Here is a 23,417-nt window from a genome sequence, read left to right as displayed (position 1 = left end):
AATAATAACTCAGGAACGAAGGTGAATTTGAATTCTGATTTTTTTTAGTTGATAAGTAGAGCAATAATCTCGGTTAAGTTCGTTAATGGAGACAATTCCTTATAGATTAAGAATATGGAGTAATTTATTATGGCGGATAGTCTACACGATAACTCATAAATAAAAGCGAATTTTTGAATTCTGGTTTTTGTAACAAGTAGCTGAGATGCAGGGACGGATCCAGGACGGACTTCTGGTGGGGGCGGTAGGTTGTAATACTGCTACTTGGAGCTACTTTTAAGAGCTCCAAATTCTCGGATGGGTTTTATTTATATATATAAAATAAGAGAGCTTCCTCTTCTGGGGAAGGGGCGATCGGGGCGATTCGCCACTGCTAGGATGATTATCTTGGCCGAGTTTGTTAATGGATCAATCTCTTCCAACAATTAACATTATCTTCGCTCACAGTAGATCTCCGCTTTCCCAGTTTGGTTCTTCAGAACATCCTTCTTTTCCAAAGACCACGTATTATACAACTTCTGCCGCAAAGTCAATTTTTCATATAAAAATTCATGTAACCTAATCCGGCAATTATGTTCATTTCCATGCTAGATGTCTAGAAACTACAGTCTAAACTTATATATATATATATATATATATATATATATATATATATATATATATATATATATATATATATATATATGTATATGTGTGTGTGGTTTTCTTTACGGGGATTCGATCACTTTTCCAACACAAATATTTATTAGAAATTCTATTACTGGAGGAATATATTAATGTATTTTCTCTCAACCAAATTGCATTGAAACCAAATATATGTTAGTTCGCATTCCTTGATATCAACTACTAAGTTATGATTATCACGATCAGATGGTTCGTGCCCAAGTGGGGTCACAAGCTTTCGGTAATATCCCAGAATATCTACTTTGCTCCTTATATTTTCCATCAATAACTATTAGTTTGAGTATAATTTCGTATATTAGACCATGCGAAACTTTACTGTTAGAATATTTCTGACACATAGCAAATACATATTGTAATATTATTATCATGGCCGACAGTAATATCCATAGTCCTAGTGCTCGAGAAAAAGACGAATTTCAGTAGTACCGGTACATAATAATTTTTATTCTATATTCATGTTCGTGCTATGAGCACCAGACTTATAACTCAAACTACATTGAAAGTTGTCGTCACATCTCTGAATCTCATCAATAAATGCCAGCTTGAGGTACTCGATTCTATTGGTAGTCATCACTATCCAGTGAAATTTACAATGCACTGAGCAGAGTAGGTCATTAGGTCAGACAATCGGTGGGTCAGAGTGAGTCAATGGATCAGAGTGCGTCGCGGTAGTGGTGGGTCGCAGTGGGTCACATCTTGATGACCCTTGACCCACTCACAAATCTTGACCCACTGACCCACTCCATCTCTGTTGGTGAAGCTATTACTATAAGTTCTATTAGAAATAACCAAACGACTTAACAAACCTTTTACGGTTATTTTAACCAAAAAGATTAACCAAACTAGTATGGTTACCTAAGTAATTAAAGAATTACTTTAAGGACACTAAGTAATTAAAGAAGACAGTTATTTTTAATCAAAGAAGTAGTCAAAAGATTTAATGAAGTAATGATGATAATTTTTTTAACTTTCAAAAAGTAACGAAAAAGAATTAACCAAAGTTTCATGGTAGTTTTAACCAGAGATGTTTCTAAACTTATAGTCACCTGATCCATAAAACTTAATCTAATTTTCGTATAATTATTTTAAATTGTACTAATTTTTTTGATTGAATTTACATACATACATACACGTACAGTCAGCGACAAAAGTTCTTGATGAAATTAAGTAACTTCAGAATGAAAGGACAATTTGAGTACAATTTTCAGTAAATTAAGAAGAGTGCAATTTTCTGTACGTTCAAGCCATACCGCTGTCATTCCCAGAATAAATTTTTCCAAACAGGAAGAATTTGTGTCACTGACAGTACAAATGAAAATAATAATGTGTTGCTTCGTGCCGAAATATTCTGGTAGTTCTTCCTTTAACAATGTTTACAAGTACAATATGGTATTATTCTACGCTACGGTTTTTACTTTATTTGGCGTGTTTTATTTTTCTCTGAACGGAACAATCTTGTTAACTATCTCGTCTGATTATTGACAACAAATGACGTAACCAGAACCATTAATCAAACTTATATAGTATTTTCTTACGGCAAACACTAATTAACAACAATAAGGTACGACTATTTTTAACAGATGAGGTAGCCAAAAGGCTTACGCAAATACTAATATTTTTTTATCAAATAGTGAAAGAACTAACCAAAATTTTAAAATTGTTCTTTTCGAAATAAGTAACCAACTAGGAGGCTTCGTTAAGCTTGTGACTTTCTTAACCAACAAAGCTTAATCTAATTTTTTTCTTTAATTACTTTAAATTATATGTTAACATTTTTACTAGAATATCCGTAGTAGAATCTTAAATAATACGAATTTAGTTATATATATACAAGTGGAACAATGTGTTGCTTCGTGCGGAAATATACTGGTAGCTCTTCCTTTAACAATGTTTACAACTACAACATGGTCTTATTCCAAGCAATGTGTTGTTTTTTTTCGGTATGTTTTATTTTTCTATAGAGGGGGAGAATGCTGAACCCAGCATTTTTTCTTTTTTACCAAATAGTATCTCTTTTTTTCATCCCTTCTGACTCGCGATTTTTCTCTTTCTCCGAGTATCTCATTCTCTATATCTCGCTTCCGAACCCAGCTGCCGCGGTGGTATTAAAAACCTTCTTCCCCCTTTAGTCGACAGTGGCGCCACGTGGCCGAAGGGCACACTGCGCCACTCGCAGAAACGCGAGCGAGCTTAACTGAAGAAGTGCAGTATTCGAGTAAACCGGGCTCGGCACAGAGGAGAGAGGTCGCTGGGATCAGCTCAAAACCGGTTCGTCGGTGGTAAGTATCTGTGTGTGTGAGAGAGATTTCTATGTTTGTATTTTTAAAGTGGGCGTGTCTGTTTGTGTCCTGTTCTTCGTTAGTGACACCTCTATTTTGCATGATCTGTTGTGTATCCCAGGTAGACACAATGTTATGTGAATTACGAATTTCACGTTTTCGCTTTAAACAACGAATGGTGGTTTTCCACTATATATTGGCTTTGGTTACGACGTGAGGAACCATCTCTATTAGAGTTGTCAGTGTGAAGATTAATGGCACGTGACTCGCTTGAGAATGAAAACAAATGCGAAATGTATCTCGCAAGGTTGGCTTTTTGTAAAAGGACTAACAGAAACGAAGATAAATCAAAATTACTTTCAACCTTATGAAATAATTTCCTCATATTTATATCTATTAATTTGGAAAAGACATATATTTATCTTGCAAATAGACGACTCAATATTTTCATCAATTTAAATTCAATCTTTGAATATATTCTTGTATGAAAACACAATTTATCACCATTTAGTTTGCGTTAATGTGCTTCTTTTGTTTTAACGATAAACTGTGTGTATTTTATTGTTAAAATCTTTGATTAACGAACTTTTTAGTGTACGAAAAGTGTTTGTGATTCATCGATTTGGATATTTAACGTTACGTTTGAAGCATAGAGACTATATAAAAATAAAACCAACTGTCTGAAAAAGAATACGATCCACTTCTTAGATTGATACGATTCAAATATCGCCACCAAGGATCGAACCCGGAACCTAAAACACAAGTGTTTCTTGCGAATTCAGCGGCGTTTCTTTTAAATACATATGTGAATAGTGAACAGTGTCATAAACTTACCTGGAAGGCAAGTGTCTAAACACAATAGCCTACAACAAAATGATAAACTGAACTTAATTACTGTCTTGAAAGAACTTGTATAATCATGAAGCGATGAGACAAAGGAGTTGCTCTTGAAATTATGTTTAGTCTTTTGTTTAAGAGAAAATACATTTTAACACCGTCCAATACATAAAAAAAGATGCATTCGTTTATCTGCATTTCCATACATGTAGTAGAATTCAGCAGGTACGGGCGTGATAGTAGTAGCAATAGGGTTAATTAACACAATATTAGGTTACACCATATAATTAACACAATACAATCGCTTATAATAAGTAACCATCTATCTGTCTGGTACAGAAAACATCTATGCATGGCAAAATTAACTGACATATTGAGCTAGTATGGAGTGCATGCGAAAGAAACAGTTTATATTAACAATTAAAGTGGTAACGTGTTTGACTCGTAAAATTTTGCAATGAATGCATCCTACTTGTTTTGACGTATGAATCAAAGATGTAAATACTTACAAAGTCAGACAATTACCGTCTTATACAACAAAAGTTGGGGAGGTGTGTGCTAGGATCTCTACCTAGATTGTAAAGATAGGAAAACAATTACATGGCTCAGAAAGATAACAAGGGTGATAGATATTAACTAGAGTTATCAACCAGATGAGACGAAACAATTTTCGTGACGAAATACGAACTGAGACAGTTTTTCATTTAAAAAACAGATTCAGTTTCCGAGACAAGACATCTCGTTTACGGCACTCTTTCTAGGTGAGACACCCCTCAACTCTTCTTTTGAAGGAAGTTTTTTTTTTTTAAAATATTATCATGAAAACAACGACACAGAAGTGTCAATGATCTTGACATATGGCAAGAAGAAATTATGATCGGAGATGAACAGTGAAACCCTTGAATAGATAACAAGAAACAAGAGATGGTCTAGGAAACGTCCTTATATAATGTGATGTGACTAAATCAATACTAAGCATTAATATTTAAAACAATTGTCCAAGTATATATCTGAAACGAAGGACTTAAAAGAGAATCACGCGAAGTTTCAATATCTTCCGGTAGATGCCAACCGTAGAGGCAATTTGCTGCCATTTAGCGGTGCGGTGTTTAACTTCTAGCATTCTACATTTTTTTAAAGTTTAACCTACCACTGTTAACACCGAGGCAAAGGTAGATGAATGGAAAGAATGTTAGAATGAAGAAAGTGAGATGAGAACGCAAGAACTCCAAGAAAACTTACACACACACGGTGTTTGTGCTATCCGAAAACTCACATGGCGGAAGCGGGAATCGAACCAGGAAGCCCGCACACTAGAGGTAAGCACTCAACCACTGAGCCATCGCTGTTTCAATATTTTAAAATTATACAGCTTCAAAAATAGAAAGTAAGGGGCGGATCCAGGGGGGCCATCGGGGCAATCGCCCCCCTCCAGGAGATGATTTTTTTCTTATTTTATATATAAATAAAACCCATCCCAGAGTTTGGAGCTCTTAAAAGTAGCTGTAAGTAGCAGTACTACAACCCGCCCCAACCAGGCAACCAGTATTTCCTTGCTGCCGTGCAGGTTGCATAGAAGCTAGGAAATGCTATATATTTAAAACAGGATATGAATAGGCACCGTTACCTGTAAAGATGTTAACGGATTAGCTCCATTAACGAATTAGGCCAAGATAATCGCAGTTAGAAAAGCTACGTATCCTTTTGTTATAGTCAACCAACATTTCCTTGGTATTGTGCAGGTTGCATAGAAGCTGGGGAATATTATAGATTTCAAAAGGAATATGCAGAGCCACCGTTACCCGTCAAAATATTAACAGGTCGACTTCATTGACGAACTTCGCCAATATAATTCCTCTAGCTATCTATTGTAGAGTACAAAATTAAAAAAAAATCACTTTCGATTAAGAGTTATCATGTGGAGTAACGGACACAGATACGCGTATTATACCAACACAGCAACCTTGGCCCATAATCCTAATACTATTTACTATTAGGGTATTTTAAATAGTCGAATAATTTGGACAGATAAACTCTTAACGCGCGCCGGTGTCAATGAACTGTGGTTTGAGTCCTATCTTAAACCATAGAGTAGCTTCAGTGTAGTAGGTTTTCTGTAGTAGCTTCCGTGCTTAAAACGGACATTAATCAAAGCAAGAAAAGAAACAAAAAAAGACCAAATTTATTTATAGAAGTATTTTGCAGTAATGAAACCGTGTTGTTTAAACTGTTATATGCCGCTATAATTGTTGTAATCTTAGTAAGAAAACCATCAAAATCTTGCTGGGAAATAATTTTTAAACACTACGGAATACCCATGATGACATTTTCTAGTATATTTTTATCCCCCCTTTGGAATGCAAATTCTTCGTACATTAAATGCTTTTGAATTTTAAAAATTTCTTCCTATTAGTTTTTATTTATACATTTTTACTTTTAATTGACTTTTATTTCCATTGTGTACCGCCGAGTTTCCCAACCGGTGTGCCGCGGCACACTGGTATGCCGTGAATGGGCCGCTGGTGTGCCGCGAGGAATCGAAACAAAAATAATTAATTTTATAGCAATCAAATTGTAAAACGTAGGGAAAATGTATATTTGTATTTCACATTACTATGAACCTCTACTATGAATCTACAATTTTCAGTTTCATACCGTGTTACAGTTCTGTACATTTCTAATGTTAAAAAAAAAATTTGTTGTCATTGTTATGACCATTATTGCTTCTTTATTCGTTCGTTATTTAGTGATCTTTCTTCTTAGTAAAAGGTTGGATACAGTTTTTAAAAAGAGAGCGTATTTTTAAAAACTTGAATCCAATATTTCATTGCAATTGTTTTCTATTTTTAAATTAGAATGAAAAATAAGCATAATGATTTACCACGGGGAAAAAACAGTGTTCGAGCTTTCTTCTCTGTAAGAAGATCAATAATCACAGAAAAAATACCACTGTATTTTATATTTACAAATAATATCTATAAGTGTGCCGCGAGAATCCAAGTAACACCCGTAGTGTGCCGCAAGTTAAAAAAGATTGGGAAACGCTAGTGTACGGCATAGTAGTCTCAAGGGAAGTCAATTTAAAATATCTGTATTACAAAAAATAAAATAGAAATGTAGTTCTTGGAGCCAATGCCTTAATCCTGCAACTTCACGCTGGAGTTTCTAGAACCTCGACCATGTTTCAAATTTATACTCTGAATTAATTTTATCAGCCTGACAAACGAGATTTAGTGTAGTGACAGTTTTGAGTTTCAGCTTTCTGAAACATTATTCTTAATTTTGTTATGTACTAAAACTTTTAAAATCTCTGCTGCAATGTTGCGGTGTGAATGTTTACATATGTCCTCTACAGTACAGTTGGGTTTGCTTGGAATTGAGCTCTAACAATAAATCTAGTTTGCTATCTTCTACGTCAGAAATTCACATGACTGTCCTAAAGAAATTGCCTATTTATTATATTTCTACATTAAGATATATTCCGGTCACGCTGTTCCAAGTACTCCTGGGTCTGCCAAAGCTTAGGTGTGTAGTTTGATATCTCTTTTCGCTATATACTTAGCTTAAGAATCTTAGATCCGGGATAGTCTAATTCGATTCCTAATGGGAGATCATGTAGTTAGGATCCCACGTTAAGCGATAAATCCATGTCTCATGTACCCTGAGAGGTACACTAAATCCAAGTCTACATCTACACTGTAAAAACTTTCATAGGTAAAAAAAAAAAAAAAAAAAAAAAAGGTGGCAATCTGTTTTCGAAGCCGCTATGTAAGTCAATTTACATCTGTAAAGTAAAAGTACCAATATGAAGTGGTGTCAAATTAAATTTTTTATCAATACAAATATCATATTTTCTTATAAATTTACTGTAAATTTGTAAAAGAAAAAGAGAGCAAATTTTGTAATTTAATTTGAGGAAATGTTAATCAATTTACAAAATGAAGGAGCAAATTGTTTTACATTGATGTTTGATACTAATTTAAACCTCAGAAATTCTTTTCCAGTGTATGATGTAATGTTGTGAGCGGCGTATCTGCTTATATATATCTTCTTCACTACCTTTGGGTTTATTTAGAATCGAACTCCGAATCAGGCCTACTTTGCTATCCTTTATCTGGGAACCGTTCTAGAAAAAAAAAGCCGCCTACTTACAATCTTCCTATATTAAGACACATACCACTTTCACAGTTGTATTGATTACTTTTAAAATCTTATGTATCATTTTTCAAGTATCCCAAGATCCGTCAGACTCCAGGGTCACATTTCTACACCAAAAACTTGCGTGTTTATTTCCAAGGTTAAAATGCAAGAGAACATTGTGATATGAAAAATTCAATATTATTTGTTATTATTAAATATTTTTTAAAATAGTGAAAACAATTAAAAATCGCAAGTCTCTAATGTTACACACTACTTTCCAAAATCACCAATAATGGAATTTAAGTTTTTTAATTTTTTTTTTAATTTTCTAGTGATGATAGAAGAAAGAAAGAACGGTGATCATGAAAACGGATTTACATATTTCATGATCCCTACATGCCGGAAGACGTAGGCGGAGGCGTGTTTGCCTCCTCGTCCGTTTGTTTTAATATAAATATGTTTACCTCCTAGATGTTATATCGTTCAATATACCGAGACTAAATTTTAAACGTAAGATTTTTATAAGATAATCTTGAGGTGCTTTTTTTTTAAAAAAAAATCTTTTTAACCCCTAAAATAAGATTACTTCAGGGTAAAAAAATCAAATTTTGCGATTTTCTCTTAAATGGCTTTAAAGAATTTGTTCATATTTGATAAATCAATGTTTAATTACACTGAGAAAAAAGACGTATGTGGCGAACGTAAAAACGTAGTTTATATGCGTAAATCCTGTAGTTTTTGGACTTAACGTACAGCCCTATGTAACATACTGCAGCAAACGTATAACTGAAAACGATGTTTTATACGTACTTTCCGTATGATTTCCGAATAAACGTAGTTTCCGTATGAGTTCCGAATAAACGTACTTTCCGTATGATTTCCGAATAAACGTACTTTCCGTATGAGTTCCGAATAAACGTACTTTCCGTATGAGTTCCGAATAAACGTAGTTTCCGTATGAGTTCCGAATAAACGTACTTTCCGTATGAGTTCCGAATAAACGTAGTTTCCATATGAGTTCCGAATAAATGTACTTTCCGTATGAGTTCCGAATAAACGTAGTTTCCGTATGAGTTCCGAATAAGCGTACTTTCCGTATGAGTTCCGAATAAACGTACTTTCCGTATGAGTTCCGAATAAGCGTACTTTCCGTATGAGTTCCGAATAAATGTACTTTCCGTATGATTTCCGAATAAACGTACTTTCCGTATGATTTCCGAATAAACGTACTTTCCGTATGATTTCCGAATAAACGTAGTTTCCGTATGAAAGAAAGAACTGTATATAAGTGGTAAGGATCTCACATACAGATGGACGTATATAACATATAACTAACGTATATAACATACGTATACATATGTAATATACGGAAGACTGTTAGATGTCAGACATCCTGCTGAGGCATGATGTAATATTTAAGCGGGAAAAGGAAAGTACATGTGTAGCATATGGATACTGTATGCTTCTTACAGATTTCCGTAGTAAACATAAGAATTCCATATATTTTTACAATATACAGTTGTACGGATAACGGAATTTTCTCAGTGTAAAATCACCATATAATATTGCGTAAGTAGTTTCTCTAGGAAAAGATCAGCAGATGTAAGTTACTGTTGAGAGTTAGTTCTTTCTGGAGTTAGGACAGTTTAGTTTTCTCATAAACGACCTCTGGCGATTTACTTCATATTTTATTAGAAATCTAGTAAATTTACGTAAATCACTTTTCGCAAAAACATCCACATGCATGTAGTTTACGTTTTGTTCTCATTCTTTCCTTCTTTCTTCTTTATTTTCTTTCTTTCCTTGTTTCTGCAATTACCTTATTACAAGTCATGCAATTTTGTAAGTACCTCATAAACAAATATGTCATTAATTATCCTATAATATGTGGCGTAAGACGTAAGTAATTTTTCATGGTAAAGTTCACAACAGTTAGTTTATTTTTGGGGCTGTACTTTCTTCGGACTACGTTTTCCGAAAACCGTAATCTTGTTCATATTACGTAAATAAATGTTTCATTAATAACTCCAGCTCAACACAATTGGAGCTAAAAAGCTTAGTGCAATTACCCGGCACCTTTTATTACATTTACCGCAAACCAGGGGCGATCTCCGACCCCCTAAAACTGCCTAACTCAACTGACATTTGTAGATGTTCTCAATAAAATTATATTTGTTCAACAGGGAAATTATTAATGTATCATAAAATTTTATCTAATAGAACCCATCAGGAAGTCGCGGTCGGAAAGAGGGATTGCCACCGTCGACGGTGGCAGGCCGCCGGAGGCACCCGGCACCCATCCACGGCGGCACGACGATCTACTTGTTCAAAATTGCCGACGTTTTGCCGAGGCGGCAAGCGGTCGAAAATCGTAAATTAAAATGACCTTTGCCGACTATTGCCGACCGTTAGAGTCCTCTTTCCGACCCTCTGCCGACTCCTTATGCCAGCTTCTTTTCGACGGCGGCGCCGACGCATTTAATGCTCATTTTCGGCTTTTTGCCGACTGCTCGGCAAGGTAACTATTCGTCGCGGTCGAAAATCGCGGTGTTCGGCGTCGGCAATTCGACCGCGGCATCTGGTCGGCATGGACAAATTGTCCGACTGTAGGCGACAGAATCCTGATGGGGTATACTTCATCTGTACTCGTTCTCTTATAAAAACCCTAGATCTTACTTATTGTCATTTCGGGTACAGAATAACCCATTCAATGCTACATAGATGTAGTGCCTTTTAGTATTGGACCGTCCCAACAAAAAATTCCGGGTGCGCGCTTGCTGTAAACTGGGAACTCAGTAAAGAAACAAATTTCGACGTTTCTTTATATGTCTATACACGCAATATTTTGTTAGTTTTCGTAAGAACCACTGGCGCAAATCTCGGGGGAATGAGGGGTACATGTCCCCTCCAATCTTGGAACTGGGGGGACTGTCCCCAAATAATCCGATTTGAAATGTATTTTGTAGAGAAAAATGTGATGGATTGTGTCCGACTGCCACAAAGGAAAGTGAGATGAAAATGATGTCTCTTCACTTGTTTCATAAAAAAAAAGAAAACAATCGTATTCTTTAATATTTCAAACTGAAGTTCGTGTTCTGGCGCATTTAGGTCACATTAATCTGTATTTGGTTTGTATGTGTGTTATTTTCTCAACTTATATTGAAAATTGACGTGGTAATAAATTTCTACCACTTTCGGTTTTAGTAGAGTGGTTAGAGACGAGACAGACTATTTTTTAATTGATTACAGAAAGCAGTTTTTCGCTATCTATTTCCGTTTCTACGGTATATAGCAATCAGCGTTATATATATATCTTTCATGATAAGTTGTAATTTTATTTAGAAGATGATTTTATTTCTCTTACTTGTGAAAACACCATTAAGAAAAGTTGAAATCTTATTTATGTTGTTTCAATTCCGGTAAAGGTCTATATAATAACTACCTCCCTCCCCCTCCTTCTTCGGACATTCGGGGAAATTGTTTCTTTGGTTTCCTTGGGGAATTTTGCCATCAATAATTAGAATTTAGGTTCCGTTGTACATAAGTTGAATGTTATACCCATATCTCCTTGTCAGTTTCTCTAGTGGTTTGACTTGAGTTTCGGGTGATCAAGTCGGTCTTTGGTCAATCGACATCCATGTTCTTTTTTTCATTAAACGATATAATCTTTATTTGAACTTAGTGTATATATACTAAGTATAGCTTTATACAGGATGGGTATAAAGTCGCTTTCTCCAAAACAAAACACACATATTGAGGAAGACGACTGGCCTAAAAGCGACTTGAGGCCATATTCTTGAAATACTGAATGTTCTTGCATCATTGTATATACTGTTATCTTATAACTCTCATCTTAAGGTTTCAGATACTGTAGAAACTGGGTTGTTATCCTGAAGTTTAACCGTGATGAGTTTAAGAATATGAATCCCTTAATTTAATAATACTGTATTAATAATTCAGGTGAGTGATGCTTCGCTGATCATATGTTCCTCATGCTTCCGTGTCTTCACCTATGTGTAGAAATATATAATTTTGGGAATACTTGAGGTTGAAAGTTGATATCCCAACTTGAATTAAATAGCATGAAGAAAAATATGACCCACCATCAGCTTCCGTATATATTCATTTTAGCTGGAAAGGTGTAACAGTTTTTTCAGATTAGCCATTCTGAATTAGGTGTTTTCTAAATTTTCTCATTCACACCAGGCAAATGCCGGAAAAGTACCTAATATAATGGTCCCAGGCCGATTCCTTCCTTTTCTATTCTTTTTCTTCCTCAACTCCCTGGACAGAGTGATCGTTGCACGACGCCATCCACGAGCTAATACGTATGGCCATAGATGACGAAAGCCAAGAAATCTAATCCCTTATCTTAAAACAAATCTGATAGCGTTTGGGAGATGATTCCTGACTTTGAAGGTGAGACAAAAAATATTGATCGACCTGGATGTAAAAATGTTTCTTTCTACGGCTGTTATTAAATTTAGTTAATTTTTTGTTGAATGCTGAAGGTGTCATACGGGTTGAAGTGTTGCTTTAAATATCTGCACATTACGTCACTATACATAAACACTGTGAAATCTATACTGTAAGCTTTAATTTTTGGAGAAAATACTAAAACCATTAATAATTTTTCTTTAGGTATAACTTCCTGACATCTAGAGCATTGCGTTAAGTCAGGTATTTGGCTTTGTTAGGGAGAGATTGAAATCTTCTGAGAATTAAAGGAATGTTAACTGAGGTCCAACAATATTTTAGAGAACCGAAGGTACTGTCTGGGTGCGTAGCCCTCCCTGGCTTGATGATCTAGGATCCATTACATTCTCAATTTAATGTTTGCCTACGGCTATTTAAGACAGTATTATTATATAATTTCTTATCATCATAGGTGGCTCTCGTATCGGTGTAGAAATAAAATTGCAATATACTAAAAGCCTGGCAGTGAAAGAGAACCAAAGAATTAACATTACTTGAGAATTGTATTTCCACTTAAAATTTTGGCACTGATGCCTTTAGTATGTTGTATTGATATTGCACTCTTGATATTAATATTCAACAGTTGTTTTCTTCAGACTGAAATAGACAAATATTATTGACAATATATTCTATTAGTGCGTTAATCAAATCAGTTCTATAATCGTGATTAATATTCAATTATTTTTGTCATTTGAGTTATTCGTACAAAGATGTCATCGTTAGGAATGAACATATAAAAATAGATACAATCTGCAAGATAACAAAAGCATTTTGAGCTACCAAAACTGTTTCATATATAGTATTTAACATCGTGTATATGTTCGTCCCTCCGAGAGAAAAGAAAAGTCCCCAAAACTACTTGAAGGATTACCATCATTTTTTGGGGGCCAAAATACTGAGTTTGAAATCAAGTTCGTTGCTGAATGTGATCTCTCCACCAGGAGAGGTAGAAATCAATCATTTACGGTTATGACGTTGATTACAGGAGAGCAAAAAAGGTAACAGATAGCGAGAAACGGCTTCCTGCCACCAATTAAGCGTTTCAAGAATATGTTTTTTTCCATCCTTAACTTTGTAGTAAAACCGGAAGGGATAAAAAAATACACTACACTTCCGATTTCAATATTGACCTATGTAGGGCAAAAACAATAGGAGATAGTGAGAGCATTTTTTAAATCAATTTAGCGTTCTAACAATAGTTGAGTAGTAGTAGAGTAGTAGTAGAGTAGGATATTATATGGGTCTTTCAACAGTGAGGCCTTTTTGCACCCATGCAGAGACCTAACAAACACAAGAACAAATTAAGACAAAATCAACAATAATAAAACTAGAAATAAGTTAATTAGAATACGAGGAAAAAAAACAACCACACACGAGTTAAAATTAAATTGTATGCAAAATGTCAAGTTGTCTTAAAAGCAGCAGTAGTCCAGGGAGAAAACGACTGTCGTTACCTAGACGCAAGTGCAGGTCTTCAGGAAGGTTGTATCGTTGTCGATGCCGAGCCAGAGCGTGGCAATTCACAAGAAGATGACGAATTGATTAAAGGTCCCCGCAAGAAACACATTCTGAAACGGCATCTCCGCGTAGAAGATATGCATGCGTTAAATGATTGTGTCCAATGCGCACTCGAGTTAAAACTCTTTCTTCGCGACGACTGTCGGGAGAGCTCCTTAATGGCTAAGCGGTTAGCGTAGGCTCCTTTGGCGTGGGAGACCCAGGTTCGAATCCCGGCAGGAGCTCATGTTGTTCTGATTCCATGTTAATCAGTAGGTCCACGTCTTATATGGCCTCGCTGCTGAACGAGAAGTTAAACTCAAAATCAACTCAACGAGATTGTCGGGAACTAAAGGTCCAGACACCTAAGCGTGGTTTTACGGCATGCAATTTGTTGGCATGTGCGTGATCCTATTCCGACTGCCATTGGTGTAAAAGACGATAGGTGAACACTGGGTAAAGATCAGTGCAAGGGATGTGCGTCACGAGTGCAGCACCTTGAAGAGCTGCATCTTTTGCCACAGAATCCGCCTGGGCATTACCAGGAAAGCCAACATGGGTACGAATCCAACAAAAGTTTACTACTGAGCCGGCATCAAGTAAGAAACGGCATTTTAACAAAATACGTTGAATCAGAGGATGCCAAGTGTAAACATTACTAAGGCTGGTAAGAGCACTCTTGGAATCAGACTAGATCAGAATACGGGCAATGTTGTGACATAACAAAATCTAAGGCTTCAAGAATAACCAGCAACTCAGCACTGAAGATGGATGCAATGTTCTCTCTTAGTTCGATATTCAAACCGGAAGTTGCAGAAATCAACCAATTTCGGATTTCGTGTCGATCGCGTATATAGTAAAACGGTAATAGATAACGAGATTTGGTTTCCTGGAATCAATATTTAGCATTGTAACAATGTACTACATCTCCACTTAAACCGAAAGAGTGGTAGAAATGTTCTAATATTTCGGACTTCTATATTATTAGAGAAGATATAACGCAATACAAATAAAACTCCTTCGTATGATTTATATATGATGCTGCTACTTGGTGACGTATATTTACAGTATATAAATAAATAAGATATGTGTTTGTGGAGAATGTAGACAGTCAATTGTATTATTAACAATGCACGGCATACATTTTAACGCCATAAAAAGTGGTTTTCTCGAATTTCTTCTTTATATATCAGATCAATGGCCTAAAATAATGGACTGCAGAAATGCTCAACACTATTAGCTACATTTCCAAACATGTTTAACTCATGGTTTTAGATAGGGATCACAGTGTCTCAGTGGTAGTGCACTTACCTTTGATGTGTGGGGTTCCTGGTTCGAACCCTGGTCAAGTAAGCTTGTAGTGGACAACATTGTGTTCGTGGGTTTACTCCCACTTTCTCATTCCACCAATTCTTTCATCATTATTCACTTACCTTAATTATCGTCTCAGTCTACAGAGCATAACCGTCTGACGTAAAACTGAAATATTTGATTTCAGTTCATTTTCTCATTCTTTTAGAAAGATAAAATGGAAGAATCATCTTGATAAGGGCACATCATAGTTACTTTTGTAACATTTGTTTGAGATAGACCAAAGATTTGCAACAAAATTTTAAAAAATAAATTTTTCGTATCGTATATCAATATTGGATTGAATAGATTCATCCGTTTAAAGTATGTGAAATAAAATGATTATTTGTTTAGTTTAACGTCCCACTCTTATGCTCTTTTGGCTAAGAGAAAACGGATGATTAATGAAACTGAATAATTGTGAGATTACCTTTGTTTGTGATCTCCCACCTGGAATTGAACCCGGGAGCACAGCGGTTAGACGGGTGATGACGGCATTATTTCTTATTCCATGCATTGCTACACACAAATTAGCATTTTGTTAAGATAAAGTCCAATGATAATACGTAGGTTATTTAGTAATATTAATATATAATAATAGAAGAATAGGCGAAATGTGCCAACATTACAATATAAACTTATTTTTGGCCCATAAAATTGAACTAAAATTCCAGAATAAATATATATTTCTCACATTTTTATAAATTAACTAGGTCTAAATTTTGCTAAACTATATAATAATATTTTTTTAGAATATAGTACAGTATGTCCGGAAAATCTGTTTAAAGCTATCCCTGATTAGTTCCTTATTAGAACAATTTAATAATGAACGTATTAGTTGTCCAAGAGATTCTTACGTGTTCCATCCTATTGGATATATAATTGAATAGGTCTCCACAGGTTCTTTGTGAATTTTTTTTCCAAGACTGCAGGTGTGATCATACCGAATGGAGGAAATCATATGACATTTTTGTCGGTGGAGATTTACAAAACCTGTTCCTGAAGTTGTATGATACACTGTAGTAATTGTTTCTCCTGTGTGATTACGTTCATGAACGAACACAATCGTGATTATAAAACAAACTTGTGCCTACCATTTTAAGTCACAGAATGACTGCGTGAGGCAAACTCATATCACCAACAATCGAACAATGACAACATTGACGACAATATCAGCTACATTAACAATGAACATCAATAAATATTAATAATTAATAATCACATTAATGTTACTTATATTACTAATAAACATAATATAATACGCTAATAAGGAACTAGTAAGATATAGGGATATATGTACTTCTCGGATACACTGCATATTTTGACATGCAGAAACTTATTTGTTTACATGTTTGAATAATGATAAGTTTGGAAAGTAGAGTCCAAAATTGACGTATCTAAGACATCTACTGGATATTATGGTAAAAAGAATTACGAATTTTATAATCTTATCTATAGATAATCTTGCATTTTTCAGTGAATAGAGTATCTAATAATTGTAGAATGGAGGAAATAAGTGATATTATAGTCGAGAAATAAAGTGATAAATAGTCAATAGAAAAGCACTAATAAGTGATAGTGAAAAATTAACATCATGGAATATTGGAAGAATTGCGCTAATTTAAATAATTTGCGGAACTTGATTACATTGGTCTACTGGCAATAAACATCAGATTTAATATAACCGCACCGGTACAGTCGGTATCTCCTCCCGCTTAACAAGATATACACCGAACACATTAAGCTCCACGTCAGTGTTGCGAATATGACCTTTCACAAAACACGTATGCCGCAATATCAGCTTGGGTCATTGGACACTAAACCCTCATTGGATGATGAGTCATTCATTGTCTCCTGTTCCAAAGTGTAAATTCTTCTATGGTCTTGAGACAACTTCGCATGATGGTTCATTTGTGTCGCCAGATTGCATTTTGTTGTCAGGTTGTGTCACCAGAACACATCATCTGGTATTTCATTTGCATTTACGATTGCATGTATATCATAGCCAAGTTTGGTTATCTAGTTTACAGACCTGAGAACTTAGGTCCGGTTTACATTACATCCTAACCAGGGCCGCAGCCACTGGGTGTCCAGAGAGTCCGGATTCAGCAAAACGTCCTAATTCAACATATATTTATACACTTTCTCTATTAATGTTTTACTTGTTTAACAGAGAAATTATTGTTGTAGCATGAAAATTTGATCTTACACTTTATCTGTATTCTTCTCTCATATATATAAAATAAAAACAATAATTCTATAATTTGTTTCTGAAAATATAGGTGGAAGCAGTTTACAATTACTTATCGTTTTTGGGTGCAGAATAATACTGGTTACACTACATAGACGTAATATTGGGTCTCCCAATGCTTGGACTCCCCCCAACAAAAATTTCTGGATGTGTAGCTGATTCTAACTTTATATTTCATACATATTTTCCCACTAAACAATAGCAATTAGCAAAAGCAGAGCAAATTGACTTCAGCTTTGAAACTTTAAACTTTACATGGTGTAGCTAAGTCAATAACTTATCTTTCGTTAGTCACAGTATTGTTCTTGTGAAAATAAATCTATAAAAGCTTTCGCACTAATCAAGTACACACACAACACTTCTCGCAAAACTATAGCCAATATTAACTGGTTTCGCGGGGCTCAGCAGTAGAGCGTTAACCTCTGGTGCATGGGGTCCCTGGTTAGATCGCAACTCGCACCAAGTTAGCATTGTGGTGGAAAAACATCGTGTGTGGAGTTTTTCTCGAGGTTCTCGCGTTTCCTTTCACTTTCTTCATTCCACCATTTCATTCATTTCATTCATTTCTCATCATAACCGTCTCCCTTAGCTTCGGGACGTTAAACTATATACCTTACATCAGTGGTGCTCACCCCCCTCATGTCCATGACGCACCCCCCCTCAATTGCCTATCCGTAGGTGTTCTTCCTTGAAAAAAATCTTTTCGATTAATTTTTATACCCTCTCAAACATATTTATATAGATTTTTAACCCCCCCAAATATTTCAATGACTCAGTTTGCGTCATAGCCCCCTTGTGGGCAGCCCTGCTTACATGTAATTTTCATTAACTGGTTTCAACCACTTCAACTTCATCTACTGCACAAAATAGAAGATGATCATAATATTTTCGGCACGGTTCAGCCCGTAACAGTCTACAAAGTAGAGTATGTCGGTCACTACTACCTACGTTAGTTTTGGTAACTTTCTTCTATTTCAGAGTTTCTCAACGTATGGTACTCCTACCATTGGTGGTACGCGAGCCGCTGTTAGTGATACGTACGACTTTCGGTTGTAACGCTTTGGTGGTACGCCAGTGCAAAAGGTTGAGAACTCATGCTGTATTTTATCGGAGAAAGATAATACTTAGATGCAAGCATTAAATCATTAAGAATGATTTGAGGTGTTTTAACATTTTAATAATAGGCTATATTAATCAGTGTGTCCTAGATTTTCATTGTTTACTTATTTTTTTGAACTCCTAAACTATTAAATGAACGGCATAGACCCTATTTGTTCCGTACCACATAAATATATTTCTGTTTTACTCAGAGGTATTAAAAATAAACTTTTCGTAACCTAGTATTGTTTGAGCTCATGCATCTTATTTTATATATACGAAAAACACTTTAAGGGATTGAAGTTCATACAGTGTGATTCTAACAATGAAACTAGGACAATATTGTTCTATGATTATCGTCATATATGTTTTTTTTACCGTACATGTTTACAAAGCACTGTATTACAAGGCAAAAAAGCCACTGTGCCAATGACGACACCAGAAATCGGACAAAAGGGCGAATGCCTCCCTGGTGACTACGTCTGCCCCCAAAACATGTGATATAATGTAAATAAAATAATAGTACTCTTTCCGTTGTGTAAGAAAAGGCTGCTTCTCAAATTTATTCTGTCCCTGCGTTTAACTCCTCCAAGAAATTAAGGCTAGTATCGTCACTCCATTACACTCGATTTAATGGTGTTCGATATCTGTGCCTTCTTTGTTTGGTTTTAGCTCATTGATTAAAATAAAAAGTATTTTTTTCTGTTATCCTTGAAAAGAAGTAAAATTTAATGGTTTAATTTCAGTGATTTCTTCTTCAATCTGTTTGAATGTCTCTACCGTCGGGTACGAATATAAGTGTCCCTAGCTTCGGGAATATATGTAATTCCGAATATAAGTATCCGTAGCTTCAGGAATATATGTAATTCCGAATATAAGAGTCCCTAGCTTCGGAAATATATATATAATTCCGAATATAAGAGTCGCTAGTTTGGGGAATACATGTAATTCCGAATATATGAACCTCTAGCTTCGGGATTACGTCTGTCCCTAGGTAATATATGTAATTTTAATATATTTTAAGATCAAGTTACTTTAAGTCTCATTAAATGTATATATATAAAATATAAATTCATTTTAACACAGATTTCTTTTGGTTTGTTCAAGTTTAACGTCCAACGATTATGCGTGTGCGGCTAAGAGAGACGTGGACCTACTGATTATAGTGGAATCCGAACCACTTTTATTCGTTCAACTGTACCCTTATCGGTAATCGAACCCGGGACCACGCACACCAAAGGCAAAGCGTGCTAACCATTAGACCAAGCGGGGTCCTTTAACAAAGTCATAAACATTTAAATAGACTTGTAGAAAAGAAAGGAGTACAATCATAATTTTAAAATTTCTGTTGATTTCAAAGTAAACAAAAATTAATTCCAATACAAATCTATGGGCTTAAAATGAAAGGTAGCGTTAACGCGTAAACTTACTTTCCACAGAGCTGAGTGCTTTACAACTCTCACAATCAAAGAACATGTGAGCATTAAAATATACATTGGGTTTGCTTTCTATGTAGAAAACCACGGAGTGGGCGATATAAAGATTATACAACGATTAAGATGTATTATGAACAGAAGCGGATCTAAAAAGTAAAAACTGGGGTGGGGCAGAACTCAGATTATAATAGGTATATCATGAGTTTACGCAAATCATTTTACTTTGAAATTCATTTACGCACTTAGTTAACACGAAATAAGGATAAAAAATGAGTAATTCCTTTCACCAGTTACAGTGAGTACGAATTAGCAATTACTACGTAATAAGTTGTAGGCATTTATAGGTACGGTAGCTAAAAAGATTAGACACAGATTGAACTTTATATGGCAAAAAATTATAATTAGCATTCAAGTTAGAAATTGTCGGAGAATATAAATATTGAATGCAAATATACAAGTCATCACTATTAATGTTATGGAAGAAATATCCGATAAAGAGCGAAATGAAACACTTATTATTAACTTTTAAAAATATATACATAATAGCTTCAATTTTTTGTCACTCAAAAAACTGTGGTCCCTAGTCCCTCCGATCCCAGGCTAGATCTGCCACTGAATAATATATTGGTATTATTCAAAATTTAAACACGAAAACCTTATACATGTCTTGCTATTAGTGCTACTAGTATTTACCGGTAGTTACAAAAATTATTTACTTGATGAAACACCATAAGTCCGCCTTTCGCAGTATGCAACCCACCGTACCGTACAGTTATTTGGGTTGCATAAGCAGATAGTTTTAAAAGGGAATACATCAGAATCAAACTACCGGTAATTTTCGGGGTGAGGAGAGAAAGATCTATTTCAAGTGAAAAACAAAAACGACTTAAATGGACAAAGAAAAGTAACGTGACATAAATGTGGACTAGTTGGATCGGCCTATAAATACGGACGATTAGTAAAAAGTACTTGTTTCTTGTTCATGCGAACTAATTTTATACTCACATTCTTAATTTGGCTCTAATTATCACTGCAAGTTCTCTTGCAATAAAATTTTTATTAAATAAAATCTTGTAATGGTGAAATACTAGTAAAATCAAACAGGTTCGAAGGTTCACATTTTTACATATATCATTTCAGTCCTTTTATCTGCAGTTTGTGTGTTTATGAACACAGGGGCGTTTGAAATAAATTCTTAATTTGGAACAAACCATGTTAGCAAACCATTAAAAGTTGGGGGAAACGAATGTAGTACTATTTTACATTGGTACACTTTTAAACATAAACAACTTCAAGTTGGCTTTGCTTTGTTAGCTGAGTATTACCAACTGAGATTTGTTGACTTAAGGAACAATAAGCGTTTCTCCTAATTTAAGATTTTTTAAAAAAATTTACAAGTTAAAGTCAAATATTATGGAGTAGATTTCACCTCAAATGTATTACTGAATACGCGGGAAACAAATAGTCGTACGCACTGCATTAACATATATCTAGATATATTACAAAATGCACAGAGTGTCTCAAAAGTCTGTCAAGTTATACAATCTAAACTATTCTACTGTGTTGCAGGTTGCATATTGTGAGAAACACGGGCACTTCTGCTAGTTAATGAATAAAACTTTTGTTTTATGTTTCTGCGCTACTTTTCTCCTTTTTTCTTAGTTTCTTAAACTTTTCACCTTAAACCGTTTGCTTATAGATAAAAGTAATATGCGACAATATTTATTCAAAAATCCCACGTTGAGATCTTTTGTTGCAATCTGACCAACACGCGTGCTTTTTTTTTGTGTGTGGGCGCGGTGCAAGGTTTGATTCTAGCGAGGATTTGTTCAGATTTAATTTTTAAACACATGATCTCCTTTCTCATACAGCCTCGGAGACGTGATACGCTCAGTTTTCTTCAAGAAGATTTAACTGGGATCAATACAGTCTATATGTCACTGGAAAACTATGTAGTTTTCCTCAATTTTCTGTTTATTAAACCTTTTGTTAAAAGAAAGGCCACCCTATAGAAGTGAACGAAAGAATTTGTCTACTTTTTCATGTTTTGGATTTAGGTCACTTGGCATCCAAGCGGTCCATATGCTATATAAGGTTCTTGAAGTTTCTTATATTATTGTTTGCATACTATAAAGGGAATACATTTACATGAAGAACCGATTTTTGATTGTCCATATCTTGAAACCAAATTATAAATCGTTGATAACCTCTATCAAGGAACTCGATTCCTAACTGGCGTGCAAGACCCGAGTTGCATTCTGGTCGAAGCTCATGTGGTTCGAATTCCACGTTGAACTGTAGGCCCACTCTCATATATCCTCAATGCTAATCTTTAAATAAACAAATCGGTTCCTAACATTTGACGCCTTACATCCTGCATCAAAATGATGGTAATGCATCAAGTGTCTCTTGGGATTTTATGTCTCTGGAACGAATAAACTGAGTAAATAGATAAAGGAGTTTTGTTATACCAAACTAGTTAAAAATTCGATTAAATAGTTAGCAATAAGTAACTGAAAGATAAACGAGTTTTCGTTTGTACATGTCAGAACAGTTCTCGCCGATAGCGAGATTATTCTATTGGATGTTAATACTTAGTTACTATATTCTCGACTATTTGCAAAAGTAGAAATAAAGTTGATTTTAAGAACAGAAGTTGGTTTTGAGTATATGTACTCTAAAAAAAAATATGAGATGTTACTACCATAAAGTTGCAGATAGATGACTGAGTAAGGTGTAAACAAATTTTGAGTACGATGTATACACAAGTTTAGCTTTATTTGCACCTTCACAATAGAGATACACTGTGATTAATGTGTATTGTATGAGAGTAAATGTTGTATTGTGTTGTATGTTTGAATGAATGTTTTAGGATAGACAGTTTTTACATTACATCTTGTACGTAGATCATCCAATAAATTTTGATTTTTTGTTAACAGTAATAATAATAATAATAATAATAATAATAATAATAATAATAATAATAATAATAATAATAATAATAATAATAATAATAATAATAATACGTCTTCGTTCTTTGTGTGAAATCATATAGAGTATAGAATAAGTTTGTTCTTACTCTAGTTTTTCTAAGACCACTGTTTCGTCAAGTGTGAGATTAAGATCCCAATAACAACTTATAGTATTGGATGAATATTGATCATTGTTTCCTGTAGGCGCTGAGAAATTACATTATTTTGTCGTTATTAGGCACAACTGGTATAACCGGTAGATTGGATTTTGTTTTGCTTTCCAGATTTTGCTATTACGAGTTTTAATGAATTTGTAGTTTGCAATAATGCATTGTAGTATTTCGATTTAAAATCCTAAATAGAATTTTTTAAATGGAAGTAAATTTTTCTTCTGCCT

At 34.7% G+C, this 23,417-nt stretch overlaps 1 protein-coding gene across 3 annotated transcripts in view; it reads left to right on the top strand.

Annotated features, from left to right (window-relative positions):
- wry (delta and Notch-like EGF repeat containing weary) overlaps nucleotides 1–23,417 on the top strand; it is a 980,891-nt gene that overhangs the window by 14,585 nt on the left and 942,889 nt on the right. Inside the window, exon 1 of one of the 3 annotated variants that reach the window (XM_081755854.1) lies at nucleotides 2,824–2,963. The exons of 1 other annotated variant lie outside the window; for it this stretch is intronic. The gene's annotated coding sequence lies outside the window, so the exon portion shown is untranslated. Of the gene's footprint in view, nucleotides 1–2,823; nucleotides 2,964–23,417 lie in introns of those variants that run through there. One more of the 3 variants, XM_081755852.1, reaches the window with a different exon arrangement.

Source organism: Thermobia domestica, chromosome 4 (genome assembly GCF_964235325.1).
Source record: "Thermobia domestica chromosome 4, izTheDome1.hap1.1, whole genome shotgun sequence".
In the NCBI taxonomy this organism is placed as follows: Eukaryota; Metazoa; Arthropoda; class Insecta; order Zygentoma; family Lepismatidae; genus Thermobia; species Thermobia domestica.
The sequence above is the reverse complement of the archived record's forward strand: the minus strand, read 5'-3'. Positions and strand labels throughout refer to the sequence as shown.